The following is a 16,366-nucleotide window of genomic DNA, read 5'->3' on the forward strand; positions in this document are numbered from 1 at the left end:
CTCTCCCTTCCTAGACTTTTTAATTCATGTGTACTTTAGGTGAAATATAACCCCTATGTTTCTAGTACATTTGTACTTAATACAAGCAACTGTGTTTTTTTTTAAATGTTCAACAACACTTTCAGAGATTTTTTTTTTTTAAGATTTTATTTATTCATCATAGACATAGAAAGAGAGAGAGAGGCAGAGACACAACACAGGCAGAGGGAGAAGCAGGCTCCATGCCCAGAGCCCGATGCAGGACTCGATCCCAGGTCTCCAAGATCGCACCCTGGGCCAAAGGCAGGCGCCAAACCACTGAGCCACGCAGGGATCCCCACTTTCAGAGATTTTAATAAGCCTCTTTTAAAAGTCTTTCCTCCTCTCAGGCCCGCAAACAGGAAATTGTATTTTACTAAGGGCAAACAGATTTTATCATCTCTAAAGTTTAAGTGTGGCTTCACACCAACCACCCAACATGATTCAAGAGGCTTCTGAATTTGGCCAAATGTGCTCTGTTCCCTCCCTCTAGTTCAAAAGTGTGCATATGTGAAATTCCTAAACAAGTTTATAATTAGCTAGGTTATTTATTATACATTTATACATAATTACATCTTATATATACATAATAGGTACACACATACAGCATATAAATAATTGTATATGTAATATATACATTATAATCCTCTCTATATACATAAATATATTACATATATTAAATGATCAATATATTATACATAATATATGCTACTTGATGGGGACCATTCCTTTAGAGCTTGCATGCTGAGAGGCCTAATGATTCTAAAATTCTGTTAACATGTTAATATTACTCAAGACCCAGGAACCTAAAAACTCAAATTAACAATTTTCATGCATAGAAATACAAACCTTTGTCAAAAACCATCGACCCTCTCTTCGCCTTTAATGGTGTCTCTGAAGAATATAAAAAGCATAGCTAAGAAAAGCCAGATGGATCATCAAACACACATACCTTAAGAAAATCCCTGTGGCATTCCATCAAGCCTGTTTCCTAATGGCCCTTGGCTCCCTTAAATAACGTGATTGAATTGGAAATCTTTGTGCATCTAATCAAGTGGAGGTGGTTGTTGCCATGTACATGTACTCAAAGGCCTGAATCGAATCTTTACAATCCTTTAACAATCCAGCTGACTGGCTAGCTCCTGCCTTTGCAGCTCATCTCTGAGCTAGGACAGGATACAGGATCCTCAGTTCAGCCCGGCTGGAAAGTGAGGCTCCTCCAGCAAAGGTATTTTTCTGCCAGAGTCCCTTGGCTGACAGGTTCATGGAAAGTGATTCTGGTCAAAATGCTCCCTTCTTATGTGTGCCAACAGCACACTTAGGAAAGAGTTCACACTTGGTTCCTGAACATTCCTTTGTATTCTGGAGGTGTGTGTGCTTAGACACACGTACACACCCATCATACGCACATACACACACAAAAGTACGTGCATACACACGCAGCACATGGAACTTTTTCTATCCATTCCCACACGTCCGTGAACCCAACATGCCTTTCACCCCATCCCACGAAAGGGCCAAAAGCTGACTTCAAAATTTTAGCACAATTATTCCAATCTTAAGAAAGAGGAATGTCACTGTGTGACCTGGAGCCCAGGACTAACTCCTGGTAGTTCGAATTTAGTAATCCCAGATAGGATTTTGTTCTCCAGTCCTCCAAGAATCTAATTCTTGTCCTCTTATCTCCCCTTTCTGGTATGGGCTAGCAGCCAGATCTCTGTCCTCTGACGCAGTTATCAAAAAGGACAAGCGAGGCAAAGGTTGGAGAGGAGTGGTGTTTGTTCACTGATTCCAAGGAAAATCATTCACACTCATGCTTCATTATTGACATTAGTTTCCTGAAAATCCTGAGAGCCTTTTCCTGGTGTTTGGCAGCTTCCTACCTCCTATGTATCTTGCCCATGATGCCACCCTGAAGATACATACCTTTCTTGGAAATGGCAGGGATGGAAATATAAGAAGAGAGTGAATGGCCCTCATGATAGTTGTCTGAGGATAAGAGAATAAAAATGAAGTGAAGAAATGCAACTCTTTTTTATATTTATTTTGTATTCTACAGCTTGACTTCTTTATTATTTTGAACAGATTTTTGATGGAGTCTTTAGGGTTTTCCATAATATCATGGCATCTGCAAACAGAGACAATTTTATTTCTATCTCTGCAATTCAGATGCCTTCTATTTTTCTTGCCTAGGAAGTCCCAGGCAGACCAATTGGGCAAGAAAAATGTTGAGTTTCTATACACAAACTATCTGAAAAAGAAATAAAACAATACAATTTACATTAGTCAAAAACAATAAAATAATTCAAGTAGATTCAATCAAAGAAGTCAAGGATCTACATTGAAAACTTTATGACATTGATGAAAGAAATTAAAGACTGAAAATGGAGAGGTATCTTGTGGTCATGGATAGAAAGAATTGGTGTTGTTAAAATGTCCATACTACCCAAAGCTATCTATAAATTCAATGCAATCTCCATCAAAATCCTTATGACATTTTTCACAGAAGTAGAAAAAACAACTGTAAAATTAGTATGAAACCACAAAAGACCTCAAATAGCCAAAGGGATACAGTGAAAAAAGCTAGAAGCATCACACTTCCTGGCTTCAAATTACATTACAAAGTTAAAGTAATCAAAATAGTATGGTACTAACATAAAAACAGAGCCATGGACCAACGAAATAGAATTGAGAGCCCAGAAATAAATCCATGCATATACAGTCAGCTCATATTTGATAAGGGATCTAAGAACACTCAATGGAGGAAGGGTAGTCTCTTCAATAAATGGTGCTGGGAGAACTGGATATGCTCATGCAGAAGAATGAAAGTGGACCCCTATCTGACACTCACAAAAATTATAATAGCTTCAAGACTTAGAAGTAAGACTTGATGGGTTCCTGGGTGGTTCAGTCATTTAGGCACCAGACTCTTGGTTTGGGCTCAGGTCATCATCGTATGGGTCATGGGATCCAGCCCTGCATTGGGCTTCACGCTCAGTGGGGAGTCTGCTTGAGAGTCTCTGCCTCTGCCCATCCCCCCACTCTCATGTGCATGCTTTCTCTCTCTCTTTCTGTCATATTAATAAGTAAATCTTAAAAAAAAAAAAAAAAAAAAACTAAAGACCTAAAACTATAAAACTCTTAGAAAAAAACACAGGAAAAAAAACTATTTGACATTGGTTATGGGATTTTTTTTTTTTTTTTTAACTAAAAGGCTCCCATACAACAAAGGATACCATCAACAAAATGAAAAGGCAACCTGGGGAATGGGAGAAAATATTTGTAAGTCATATATCTGATAAGGAGTTAATATCCTAAATATATAAGGAATTCATACAACTCAATAGCAAGAAAACAAATAATCTGATTTTAAAATGGACAAGGAACTGAATAGACATTTTTCCAGAGAAGACATACATACAAATGTACACGAATATAAAGACAACATAAAAATGACCAACAGCTACATGACTAGCTGCTCAACATCTTTAATCATTAGGGAAATGCAAACCCAAACTACAGTGAGAGATCACATCAGCTAGAGTAGCATTATCAAAAAGAAAAGAAATAACGAATGTTGGTGAGAATGTGAAGAAAGGAGAACCCTCTTACACATTGGGGGGAATGCAAACTGGTGTAGCACTGTGGAAAACAGTATGGAAGTTCCTCAAAAAACTAAAAGTAGAGGGGTGCCTGGGTGGCTCATTTTGCTAAACATCAGATTCTTGGTTTCTGCTCAGGTTACGATCTCATATGTCATGAGACTGAGGCCCGTGTGGGCTCCATGCACATCAGGGAGTCTGCTTGAAGATTTTCTCCTTCTGCCCCTCCCCTGACTCATGCTTGCTCTCTTTCTCTCTCTCAAATAAATAAATAAATCGTTAAAAGAAAAAAACTAAACTAAACTAAAACCAAAGCTTCTAGACAATTCAATGATCTCATTTATGGATATGTATCCCAAGGAAATGAAATCACTATCTCAAATTGATATCTGCACCGCCATGTTCGTTGAAGCATTATTCACAATAGCCAACATATGGAAACAATCTAACTTTGATTTGTCCATCGATGAATGAATGGATAAAGAAAATCAGCACAAATGACCCTGAGGGCATTATGCTAAACGGAATGGGTCAGACCAAAAAAGACAAATACTGTATGATCTCACTTATAAGTGAAATCTAAAAAAGCTAAACTCATAGAAACAAGAGTAGATAAATTGGTGGTTGACAGGGGCTGGAAGTGGGGGAAATGGGGGGATTCTGGTCAAAGGGTACAAACTTCCTGTCATAAGATGAATAAGTTCTGGGGATCTAATATCCAACAGGGCAACTATAGTTAACAATACTATATTTTATATTTGAAAACTGCTAATAGAATGGATTGTAGGTATTCTTACCACACACAAAAAAGGCAATTTTTGAAGTGATGGATGGGTAACTGATCTTAACATGGTCATCATTTTGTAGTATATCAAATCATCACGTTGTATACCTTAAACTTACACAATGTATATATATCAATTATATCTCAATAAAGCTGGGGGCGAAGATGAAGTGTAGGTTCAAAATTTTAAAAAGAAATGAGCAAAACTAGAAACTGACATGGAATCATACGCTGAACAAATCAAGACATACATTTCTTAATAGAAACTTCTTTATTCAATCCATAATCTTTGGGGTTGTTGGAGATCAGATGACGCACAGTTCCAGGGATGGATCATAGATTCAATTGTCTTTAATAGGTTTTTGTGTGTCAGAACTTGAAACAAATATATTGTGTGTTTAGATTAGTGACTATAATTAGAGGAGTGGTTTCAAGTTTGCAATTAATGATCCAAGTTGCTGGGACCCATTTGACCCACACTCTCTGAAATACTGGTTCTATTTGACTAGATCCTCCATGGAGTACTCAGTGAGAAATCTGAATTAGAAATATAGTTTTCAGGGTGCCTAGGTGGAGCAGTTGATTAATCATCTGACTCTTTGTTTTAGCTCAGGTCCTGATCTTATGATTGAGCCCCACATCAGACTCTCTGGCGGAGTGTCTGCTTGGGATTCTCTCTCCCTGTCTTCCTCTGCCCCTCTCACTCATGCTCTTGCCTTCTCTCTCTCCCTCTCTCGTCTCTCTCTCAGATAAATAAAATTTAAAAAAAGTTGTCATTATTGAAATGCAGCTTGGTGACAGTACAATTATGACAGGAAGAGAGAAAACAGCATCCAAACACAAAATCAAGGCATACCACCTGGGTGTTCAAATATTGAAATTCCTTATCCATTGGTGGCAGCAACTTTTCTAGTTCCCCAAGTGTCCCCTACTGCCTTCAGAAGCCTAGGTGCTCCCCAGGAACCTCCTGACTGCCACATTATCCAGTCACCTGGGGACCCAGCATCTAGCATGGCAGGAGCCTCTGGACACACTCCTATCTTAGTTGAGCAGCCATTACCGTTAGCTGTGCAATTCTTTGAGCATCACTCCCACACAAATGGTGGTGAATTCTGTCTTTGGGAATTGAAGCTGCTACAATTCAAAAAAGGCTCCTTAGAACTGGAATCAGACACGGCAAGGTTGCCACATGAAGCAGAATATAACAATTGAGAATTTTCATCAAGAGAGATAAAAGTCATTAAAAAAAGATTGAGTTTTGGGACACCTGGGTGGCTCAGCAGTTGAGTATCTGCCTTCGGCTCAGGATGTGATCCTGAAAAAAAAAAAAAAAAAAAGGATGTGATCCTGGAGTTCCGGGATTGAGTCCCACATCGGGCTCCTGTGTGGAGCCTGCTTCTACACCCTCTTCCTGTGTCTCTGCCTCTCTCTCTGTGTGTCTCTCATGAATAAATAAACAAAATCTTAAAAAAAAGAAAAAAGATTGAGTTTTTAAAATACGGGCATCTGGAAGCTTGAACATGGATCATTAAGGGAAAACTGGATGCTGGGCAACATGATTGTAACCAGTTTTTTGGCTGATGTCGAGGAAGATGGCCACACCCTCCCGTATTAGCTTGCTACTTCTGTGAAAACAGAGTTTTGAGCTGGAAATGAATGATGTGTACACTTGGATGGCACATGCCTTTTGTCATTGTCGTCATTGTTGACATGGCCGTGTTCGGAAGAGGATGGGAAGTTTTCCACAAACTGATGGAGAGGGACCCCGGCAACCATCCTATTTTTCAGTATGGGAGCCCCAGAAGTTTCTGGTGTACCATCCCTTGTCACCCACCATACTAACCACTCAGAGGCAGGACCTAAGATTTTGGATTATTGATGGAAGGTAAAGCAGCAGCACAAGAATGTGAGGGAAAGATTGGACAGAGAATCCAGGAAGTACAGTTTATGTTCTAGTTCAGCCACTGAATCTCTAAGAGGATTTATTTTATTAAAATAATTTTCCTTTTTTTCTGGTCAAAAATCATATGTGCTCTTTATGAAAAATCATAATGCAGGAAAGTATAAAGCATAAAATTAAAAACTACCCAATTTTCCATCCGTTACAGAAAACCCACTGGATTTAATGTTCACATTGTACTGGACCCATCTCTGGACAGCTATCTCCACTGGACATGTGTAAACACACAGCACATAATGCGCTATCTCATATCAGAATCATGCTTTTCATGCTATTTTATAATATGCTTTCTTTTACTTAACATATGTTGTAGATATTTTGGTCAGTCAATATACATAGCTCTATTTCATCTTAAGAACTGAATTGTGTTCAAGGTATTATATTGTTAATGTGTAGTAACTCATTTTGGTAAAACTCTAGATGAGCTTTTAGGTTGTTCCATTTTTTATACTGTGGGTAAGCCTATGATGAAAATCCTTGCATCTAAATCTTTTCAAAATTATCAAACATCTCCTTAGAACACAGTTCTAGAAAAGGAGTATCTACATCAAATGGCATGCTTGTGTTAAATGTTAACATTGTTAAACTGCTTTCCAAAACTCTGACCTGATTTATACTCCCACACACAATGTGGAGAGGTTGTCATTTCATTGTGGTGCCATAGATGTTGAGTAATGCCAACATTTTTTTAAAAAGATTTTATTTTTAAGAAAAATATGCCCAACATAGGGCTCGAACTCACAACCCTGACATTAAGAGTTGCATGCTCTACTGACTGAGCCAGTCAGGCACCCAGAGTAATGCCAACTTTGGATTTTTTCCCATTCTGATAGAAAAATGTGCCGTCTCAATTGTAGTTGTATTTGCATTTCTTTTATGACGAGTGAGGTCAGGCACATTTTAATAATGCCATCGGCTCTTCCTTTGTTGTTGCGTGGTCAGTTACCAACCTTATGAAGTTGATCTGCTCTCTATTGGATTGTTAACCTTTATTATACTAATCTATACAAAATCTATTTTAAGGACATTAATACTTTATCATATCAATTGTAAATATTTCCTCATTTTGTGCTTACCTTTCAACCTCTGGATATGGTATTTTCGGCCACTCAATGTTTTATTTTACAGTCTCAATTTCTCATGTTTTCCCTTATCTCAATAGTATGAAGAATCCACTGGATGAGTTTTAGCACCTGACAATTAATTGGACATCCAGCTTCCAAATTCAGAAATTCTGCTTTACTCGGTACCTCACCACCCATTCTATTCTTTGCTTCTTGAACCAATCTCTGCTCCGGTTCGTAAATTCTCTTCATAGTGCTAAGCAGATCAAAATAAACCTATTCCTCTTGCCATAGTTCTAGAAGCTCGCCATCAGCACTTGGCCGGGCTGGTGCCAGAGCCTGGGGTCACAGGTGCCAAGAGTGACTCCGACATGGTCACAGAAAATAAACACCAGTTATCACAGCGACAGCTGTTGAGTTGTGCTGCCAAGACTTCTTCCTCACTTGGGTCCACATGTCTTGAACTGTGCAAATGTGCTGAGCACAAGCTAATATCCGTGACGACAGTCTGAAAGGTTAGCCCTCCTGAGACTAAAGCTGCTAGCTTCAAGCTGTCTGTTTCTTCGTTAACAGTTTCAGCTACATGAGATAATAGTTTCCAAACAGTACCAGACTCAACTTTTAATTGTACTCCACCGAAACTAAAGAGTGAATAAAGATAAAACGAGGTGGTCAAAAGTCAATCAGAGGAGGTCAGGAACAAACCACTAGACATGGATTTCATCTGGAACTGTCTCCTTAATGTGGCAAAAAACAGAGGTTTTATAAACTAAGGAGAAGCCACTGTGTGAAATGAATACTGAGGGTGGTCATAACGTAGCTCCTTGCACTTACTTACAAGGCAATCTGAACAGAATGCCTTCAAGGAATGAATGAATGAATGAATGACCAAAGGAACAAAACTCTCAAAGTACATTACTGTTAGATGGAGTAAGGCTTTAATAATGTACCTATGGCAGGTCAAGATAAAGGAACACAAGGAATTCTGCTCTCGAGTTGTTTCTAAAGCAGGGATTTTTTTTTTCATGATAGTCACACAGAGAGAGAGAGAGAGAGAGAGAGGCAGAGACATAGGGAGAAGCAGGCTCCATGCACCAGGAGCCCGACGTGGGATTCGATCCCGGGTCTCCAGGATCGCGCCCTGGGCCAAAGGCAGGCGCTAAACCGCTGTGCCACCCAGGGATCCCGCGGGGATTGTTTTAAATGCCTTTGAGAGTAGTTATCAGGTGGAGAAGTCAGATGTGGAAGCAAAAATTCACCAGAACCACCTGAGTAGCCTTTTTCAATTAAACATACTCTTGCTCCATCCAGATTGTATCTGGACATTAGCTTGCGCTCAGCACATTGTGGTCCCACCTGCCGGTTCCTCCCTCATTTGAGATAACGTTTAGCTAATCCTGCCTGCAACATACTAGTCGCTGATTAGGGCTAAGGGAGGAACTGGCCTTCTGGAAGCCTCTCTCTCCTGCTCTTGGAGGGCGGGGAGCTCACTTAAACAAGAAAAGATAAATTAGGTCAGCTCAGAGGACTGGGATACATTTTTAGTTAATTTATCCAGACATTTGTATATAATGAGACTTCAGTTAGCATAAAATCTGTGTCCTCCTAAAAACAGTTTAAAAGGTCTAACTAGGAAAACAGAATCTACATTAAGTAATTTCAGCAGAGGGAATGTAATGCAGAGGGCGCCGGAGCAGCAGCGACTGAAGGACGAGGAGGAGGAGGCCTCCGTGGGCCTCAGTGGGAGGCAGCACTCAGGGGCTGGGGACCCCAGGGGACCCCAGGGGACCCGGGGACACGGAGCAAGAGACGCAGCTGCTGCCTGAGACCTGCCATAGGCAAAGGGGAGACGTGCCCGCCCTCCCTTCCCGCAGCCGGCTCCCCCAGCCCCAGCCCAGCCCTGGAAGCCCCTCCGCAGAGCCTGGAAAGGCCCCTGCAGAGCGAGCGAGAGCATCGTGGCCCTGGTGCTGCAGAGCAGGGCGGGGGGCGCAGGGTGAGGAGCGGGCCTGGGGCATCCAGCCTCCCCACTCTGCCCGGCTGTGGCCCTGGGGCCCCTGCAAGCTCCCGGAGCGTGGCCAGTGCTCCTCCCGGGCGCTGCCACTGGGCCCGCTAGGTTTCAACCCTCCGTGTCTGTGGGACTGAAAAACTCGTCTCCTCTCCCCTTACGGAGTGCTTACCTAGGCCAGGTCTCAGAGATAATTCCCCTCACGGTAGATCTGTCAACAAACTGGTTTAGGTCCCCTGACTGGTCTTGGAGATTTTAAAGTTGAGAAATATTCAGGAAACACTAGCTCTTCTGACATTTGTCCTAACTGAGCTACAAAGGCCTGACCTCCTCCGATTCTTTTTTTTTTTAAAGCTAGCATTTTTTTTTTTTTTTTAATTTACGATAATCACACACACACACACACACACAGAGGCAGAGACATAAGCAGAGGGAGAAGCAGAGGGAGAAGCAGGCTCCATGCACCGGGATGCCCGACGTGGGATTCGATCCCGGGTCTCCAGAATCGCGCCCTGAGCCAAAGGCAGGTGCTAAAGCGCTGCGCCACCCAGGGATCCCCTCCTCCGATTCTTAAATTATATTGAGACATGCTTATTCTAAAGCCTATGAGATCAGAGCGCCTGAGTGGCTCAGTTAAGCACCTGCCTCTTGGTTTCAGCTCAGGTCACAATCTCAGGACCCTAAGATAAGGCTCCACAGCGGGTTCCATGCTCAGCAGGGAGTCTGCTTGAGATTCTCCCTCCCCCTCTCCTTCTTAAATAAACAAATAAACAAATAAACAAACAAACAAATAAATAAATAAATAAATAAAGTATGAGATGACTTAATGAAGAAAGCAAATATTTACTTTGTGCCAGCCAAGTGTCCAACCAAGTGTCCACCCAAGTATCCATCCACCAGTGAGTGGGTAAACAAAAAGTCCTCTGCGCATACAATGAAATATTATTCAGCCTTAAGAAGGAGAAGGACAAAGATGAACCTTGAAGACATTATGCTACACAAAATAAGCCAGTGTGTTTGTCCCCAGCTCTTTGTTTCCTAAAACCCTTGGAATTTCTAAGGGCAAAAGGAGCATCTTTTGTTATAATTGGTTTTCATCCTCAGTTCCTGAAATAGCTCCTCTGAAGCATCTTCTGTTATTCATAACCACCCCTTTCAACCACACCTGAATTCAAGTTGAAGAGGTGGCTTTTGGAAAGTCCCTAAGGCTGATGGAGGGGAACTGGTTGCCAGGGGAACCCACCATGGGTTTAGCCCCAATCCCCAACCTCTAAGGAGGAGAGAAGGAGTCTGGACCTAAGTCCCTATGGTCAGTGATTTAATCAGTTGTGTTTACATAACAAAGCCTCCAGAAAAGTCCCAAAAGGTTGCAGTTCGGAGAGCTTCTGGGTTGAGGTACACATGGAGGTACTTGGAGGGTGATGCCCCTGGAGCAGGAGCACATGAAGATCTGTGCCCCTTGCCATATACTCTGCCCTATGCATCTCTCCCATCTGGCTGTTCCTGAGTTGAATCCTTTATAAGAAAAGTGTGAACATAAAGTGTTTTCTTGAGTTCTGTGAGCTATTCTAGCAAATTGTAGGGCCCAAGGAGAAGTGCATAGGAATCTGATTTATAGCCTATTGGTTGGAAGTCAGAAGGAAGGCCCAGCCTAGTGATTGGCATCTTACATAAGGACAGTCTGGTGGGAATGAGCCCTTAACCTATGGGATCTGGCATTAACTCCAGGTGTACAGTGTCAGAACTGAATTGGATTGCGGGGCAGTTGTCACAATTGTTGGTGTCCCAGAGAATTGGAGAACTGGTTGGTGTGAAGAAAACCCCACACATTTGGTGTCAAAGTGAAGTGTTGTGAAGATATAAAGGAGAAAAAAACCCTTTCTTCCTTCTAGGCTGTCACAAGAGAACAAATCCTATAGTATTCTGTTTGCATAAGGTCCCAAGTGTCTTCAAATTCAGAGACGGAAAGAACAGTAGTGGCCAGGGTCGGCAGACGGGAGCACGGGGTGGGAGTGGGGTCACTACTCTGCAGGCACAGAGTTTCAGTTTGGAAAGGCCAAAAGTTCCAGAGGTAAATGGTGGTGATGCTTGCACAACATTGTGAGAATTGTCCACATTTAAAATGGTTAAAATGGTAAATAAATTTCATGTTATGTATATTTTACTACATTAAAAATTAAGATAAAAAATACATATTTACCATGTGGTTTTCCCTGCGGAACTTTACCCATAAGTCAGAGCATTGGGTACATTTCAAAATAACCTTTGGAAGTCCAATATGAGTCAATATGAGTCAAAGCATCATGAGGGTCATCACGCTATGAGTGACTCATAAAACAGTCTTGCTTTACAATTGGTTGGACACTTGGGTCTTTGGAAATAGGTGACATTACCTTGGATCCTAAGGAAATCAGGCCCAAGTCAGTGGATCTAGGCTGGGAGAGCTGGGCGCAGATAGGGTGACGGGCTGCATTAATACACTAATAGCACCTGAGTCACCTGGGAAAGGAACGAGGAAGGCCTCTCACCTGATGGTGTGGGAAACAAGAGAAATGATTCTCTTCCTCACTTCCTTCGTGCTGTTTAGTTTCCATTTTTACGAGTGAGCGCCTCTGAAGCATAGCCTTGCTCAGTGGTGGGAGGTGTCCATCCTCGGAAGGGCAGGTTGGCTGACGGTCTGTTGTGTCTCCCCTCTGCCTCTTCCGCCCACTCATCAGGCGTTAGGATGTCAGTGCCTGGAGGAAAGCACCGGCGCTCAAGAAAACAGAACATTTCCAGCAACTTGTGTAGTGCCTGTGACCTGGCCAGCCTCCAGCTCTCGGAAGCCCCTGTCTTTGGGGACAAGCTGGATCTGCCTCCAGACTCTCAGACTCCCATAGCTTCGAGGTCCCCACCTCTGCCTCGGTAGGAAGAAGAATAAACAGAGCAGAATAACTGTATAATAATAACATTGAACATTAACCCCAAGCTTTCCCAAAGAGTAGTTTACCACAAAAATTATGTCTGTTCCACATGTCCACCGAGAGAAAGGGACAGACAGCATGGCATTTGCAATCAGTAGATGTGGGTTTCAAGGCCATGTGTTACCTGCCTTGTTTCTATCACATGCCAGCTGTCATCTCCCCGCCCCAGACAGGGTCTCACACATCATAAGGGCTCAATAAATGGCAGGTGTGTTGTTATTAAAGCATGTGTGTATCTCAGTCTAGAAAGGCAGGTTACAGGAAATATTGCTTGAACTCCCCTAAAAACAGCTTCATTAGGATGCTGGGTACCCACTGTCACCAGCATGGAAGAAAGTTCCTCCCCTGGCATTACAGGGTTGTCTTCTGACCCTCGTGACACCAGAATCTAGAGGGCATGTGACCATCCCATCATCCAAGGCAATCTCTCGGCCACATTGGTGGCAGCAGCACAGAGGTTCCCTACCCCTCAGAGAACCGACACCCCTCCTTTTCATTCACGGCTCCGTTGGGTGTTGGGTGAGGGCTAAGGGTGGAATATGGAAGCAATTCTCTGACTTTAAAGGCTTCCAAAGACCTTTGTCCTTAGTCAGAGCCTGGGCAGGACAGAGATGCTACCCCAACCCAGGTAATTGGAGGAAAGTCTTAACAAGAGAATTATTTACAAAAGTATGAGCAGCACTTAGAGAACCAATGAGGGACGTACAGAACCCTGGAGCTGGCAACTTTAGGAAGTCATTATGCCCTTCATCTTTAGGTCAAGGAGAAGGAACTGCTACTAGAGCCCAGAGAGGGGGCCCTAACTGGTGCTATGGCCTTGCCCAGAGGGAGACCACTAACCTGCAGCCTCCCTACAGAGAAGATCCAAGCACCAAGGACCTGGCTTCACTGTCCTGTCTTCTGATCTCTTGCTGATTCCTTCTATTGGCTAACCCCAAGCAAAAGCCATAGAACAAAGAAACCCTTTGATGCTTGTCCACATCAGCCACCTGGGCACGGAGCAAAGGGTGAGAGGACCAACAGAAGATGTCCCTTGGCATTACCCCTCTGGGGGTGGGACAAGGAGGGTAAGGTTTTTCCAATGGTTCCACCACATGGTACTTGTAAATGGTTCTAGAATTATAGGCTTGCTGACCAGATTATAGCCCATTATCTGCAGCAACAGATGGAACACATCTGGGAGTGGCTTCTTGTGTGGATGCAGGGGCTAGGGAGGTACCCAAATTCTCCTTCCATCTACTTCGAAGGAAGGCTCGACATGTCACTGGTTAAAGTTTTGTCCCTTCGATCGAAAATGTTGATTCCTATGGAGCACAAGTTACTTTAGGCAGAGTCACCAAGCTGTTACTAACAATGTGAACCATGGAATAAAGATTCCAAGAGCAGATCTGATAGGAATTTGAGGGAGAGAAAGAAACTGAAAGGCAGGGGCAATGCCAACCTGCTGGCATACTGTTATGCTGCATTTTTTGTGTATTTTTGTCATGTGTCTTGAAGCAGAGTGATGTGTTGGATCCAGGGGATCTTAGCTGAGGAAAACTCAGGCTGGTTCTAGGGCCCCCACGTGCTTTCTTCTTGCACATGTGCTAGCTAACAGGACCCTGAGACCCCGGTCATTACGGAGTTAGCTTCCTGACTGGATAACTTGGTTTCTTTCAACACCCAAACTCATTCAGTGTAAGTCAAGTTCAAAAAAGAAGACAGGCCTGGAGTCTATCACACCAACAAATGGTGATGCTATTTTACAGGTTGAAACTTTCCAGAGCTGTTTGCAGACATATTTACACTATGGGACATTTCTTCAGCCCTTCTTGCCTGTTTATGACTCGGGGAAGTGCAGAGGGAATGTTTATGTAGAGATTTCTGTGATAGCAAATGGAGTAGTTAGATCACAAAAGGTATTCATTTGAAAACAAGGACACGGAAGCAAGTATCAGGCTCGTCGTCTCAGCTTCTGTGGATAAACACTGCGGAGGCAGCACATGTCATAAAGCACCGTCTGGTGCACCCGGACACACGCTGCCTCTGCGTCTGAGGACTTCTCAGTACAGAAAAACAGGCTCCGCTTCCCCCTTGCTCTTCCCAGCCTACAAGAGTTGATTCTGTTCTATCTTCCTTCTGGAAACTGTTCTCTCCAGATTTCTGGCCTCAGCACTCAGAGCTGATCTACTCCTGATCTACTCGTCCTTCTCTGGCTCCCTGAGTAGCTCATCTTCCTCTGTCACAGAATCTACTAATCCAACAGGGGAAAAAATCTGTGTGGGGTGAAAGAGACTAGCTCCCTCAGGCTAGGGGCAGGTGCAGAGACTCCCTGTGCCTTCCCATCCCAGGGAGGGTGGTAGGTGCCAAGAGTAGCAGAATCAGCTTCACAGAGAGATTAAGCTTGTCCAAAGCAAAGCAAGAAGCACTGGTGACAGTGATGACTGTGAGGCAGCAATAGTAAATGGCATCTACAGTGACAGGGAGGGCAAGATGCTCCAGATTCAAGGTCAGGGGCTTAGGCTCGCACAATGTTGTGAGTACAACACACAGACTGTCAGCTCCTCGACGTGAGGTTCTTCTATTTTGTTCAGAGCTGAGGCTCCAGGATCTAGCCATGGTGTTTGCAACATGAAAGAACCTCAGCGAATTTTTTTTAAATGAATAATACTGATGGATGAATGAGATTTCATGACCCCGTGGGCAAAAGCCTTGTGATGGGCCTGGGAGCTGAGATGCCGGCACTGGTGGGGTGCCCTCAACAAGGCTGGTGGCCAGGGACAAGCTCCTAGAGCTCACAGGTTATCTGGGGGTCTCCGTCTTCTTGCTATCCTGTGCCTACCAGTTTCTGGGTTCTGGGGTCAACTCAATGCCTATTTGCTGAATTGAATTGAAATGTCTGTTCCAGACCTACATGTCCCTTGGGAAACAGGTTCAAGAAAACTTGTCAGCCTTTTCTCTGTGATATTGTGGAAGAGAAGCCAGTGCCACATCCACATCCCATACGGCATGTCACATCTAGTCCTGACCACAGCCCGGATTGTGGGTCACAGCCCCCAAAGCAGATGCTGTTCCCTCCCACACATGCCTGCTCCGGGGGTGACTGTCAGCAGGCATGGTGCGTCATGTCCCACCCACCCCAAGGCTGTGTGCCTGCAGCGTGCCCCTCTGAAGCGGGGGTAGTGAGTCAGCGCGGAGGAGGGAGAACAGCACAGGGGATGCTTCCAACAGCTCTCACTGGAGTTCAAGGGAGAGCCCCTGGGCTGCTGAGCCCATACACCAGCCTTGACTCCCGTGCCTTGCCCCAGGCGCGGCTTTCTCCAAGAGGAGGCCCCTCCAGCCCTTCCTGCACTGGCCTCTTCCCCTGTGTAGGGAACCTGTGCCCCATACAGGGGCTGACCCGAGGTGAAGCTACCCTTCTCACCAGATGTCTGCAGGACACATGCCAGCTGAGATCTGGTTAGAGCTAACACAGATGAGGCTTTAGGGAGACCATCCAAGAAAAGTTTTGGCACCTAAAGATCCAAAGAAGAGTCCAGAGCATTGCTCAGCCTCAGACTCCAGGCTCTGTCCCTGGGTGGTGTGTGATACAGAGCCTATTCCTGGAACAGCAACTCAACACAAAAGCTTTGAGATTACCCCACTGCGGGCTATCCACCAGGTCCTATTCATGGAGGGGACCCCCCTCTACTGTTTACACGTGGAAGAGAAGCCATTAGAGCATTAGGGTCTTTCTGTACCTGTAACCCTGGGAGTCCAGTGGGAGGGGAGCCCCTCTTCCAATTACACATCTCAGTGGTGGGTGCTTCCCTATCACATGGTCAGGGGTGGAGATCATTGCCCAAGTCAAATATAATCAAAAAGGAAGGCATCTTCAGGACACATAGAGCCTTTGTTATGTCCTGGCCAGAGTATAAATTAGGATATGTTAGGTTAGATAAAGGCGATCTGAGTGTATAGGCATTTTCTGTTGCCTCTAGTACATAAATTT

At 43.7% G+C, this 16,366-nt stretch overlaps 1 long non-coding RNA gene across 4 annotated transcripts in view; it reads right to left on the reverse strand.

The window, feature by feature from the left end:
- Positions 1–3,362: 3,362 nt before the first annotated feature.
- LOC140643043 (uncharacterized) overlaps positions 3,363–16,366 on the reverse strand; it is a 42,132-nt gene continuing 29,128 nt past the window's right edge. For 3 of the 4 annotated variants that reach the window (XR_012039428.1, XR_012039430.1, XR_012039429.1), the window contains 2 exons: positions 11,962–12,168; positions 3,363–5,719 (listed from right to left, as the gene is read on the reverse strand). This is a non-coding gene — a long non-coding RNA (uncharacterized lncRNA). Of the gene's footprint in view, positions 5,720–11,961; positions 16,252–16,366 lie in introns of those variants that run through there. The other variant, XR_012039427.1, reaches the window with a different exon arrangement.

Source organism: Canis lupus, chromosome 11 (genome assembly GCF_048164855.1).
Source record: "Canis lupus baileyi chromosome 11, mCanLup2.hap1, whole genome shotgun sequence".
NCBI lineage: Eukaryota > Metazoa > Chordata > Mammalia > Carnivora > Canidae > Canis > Canis lupus.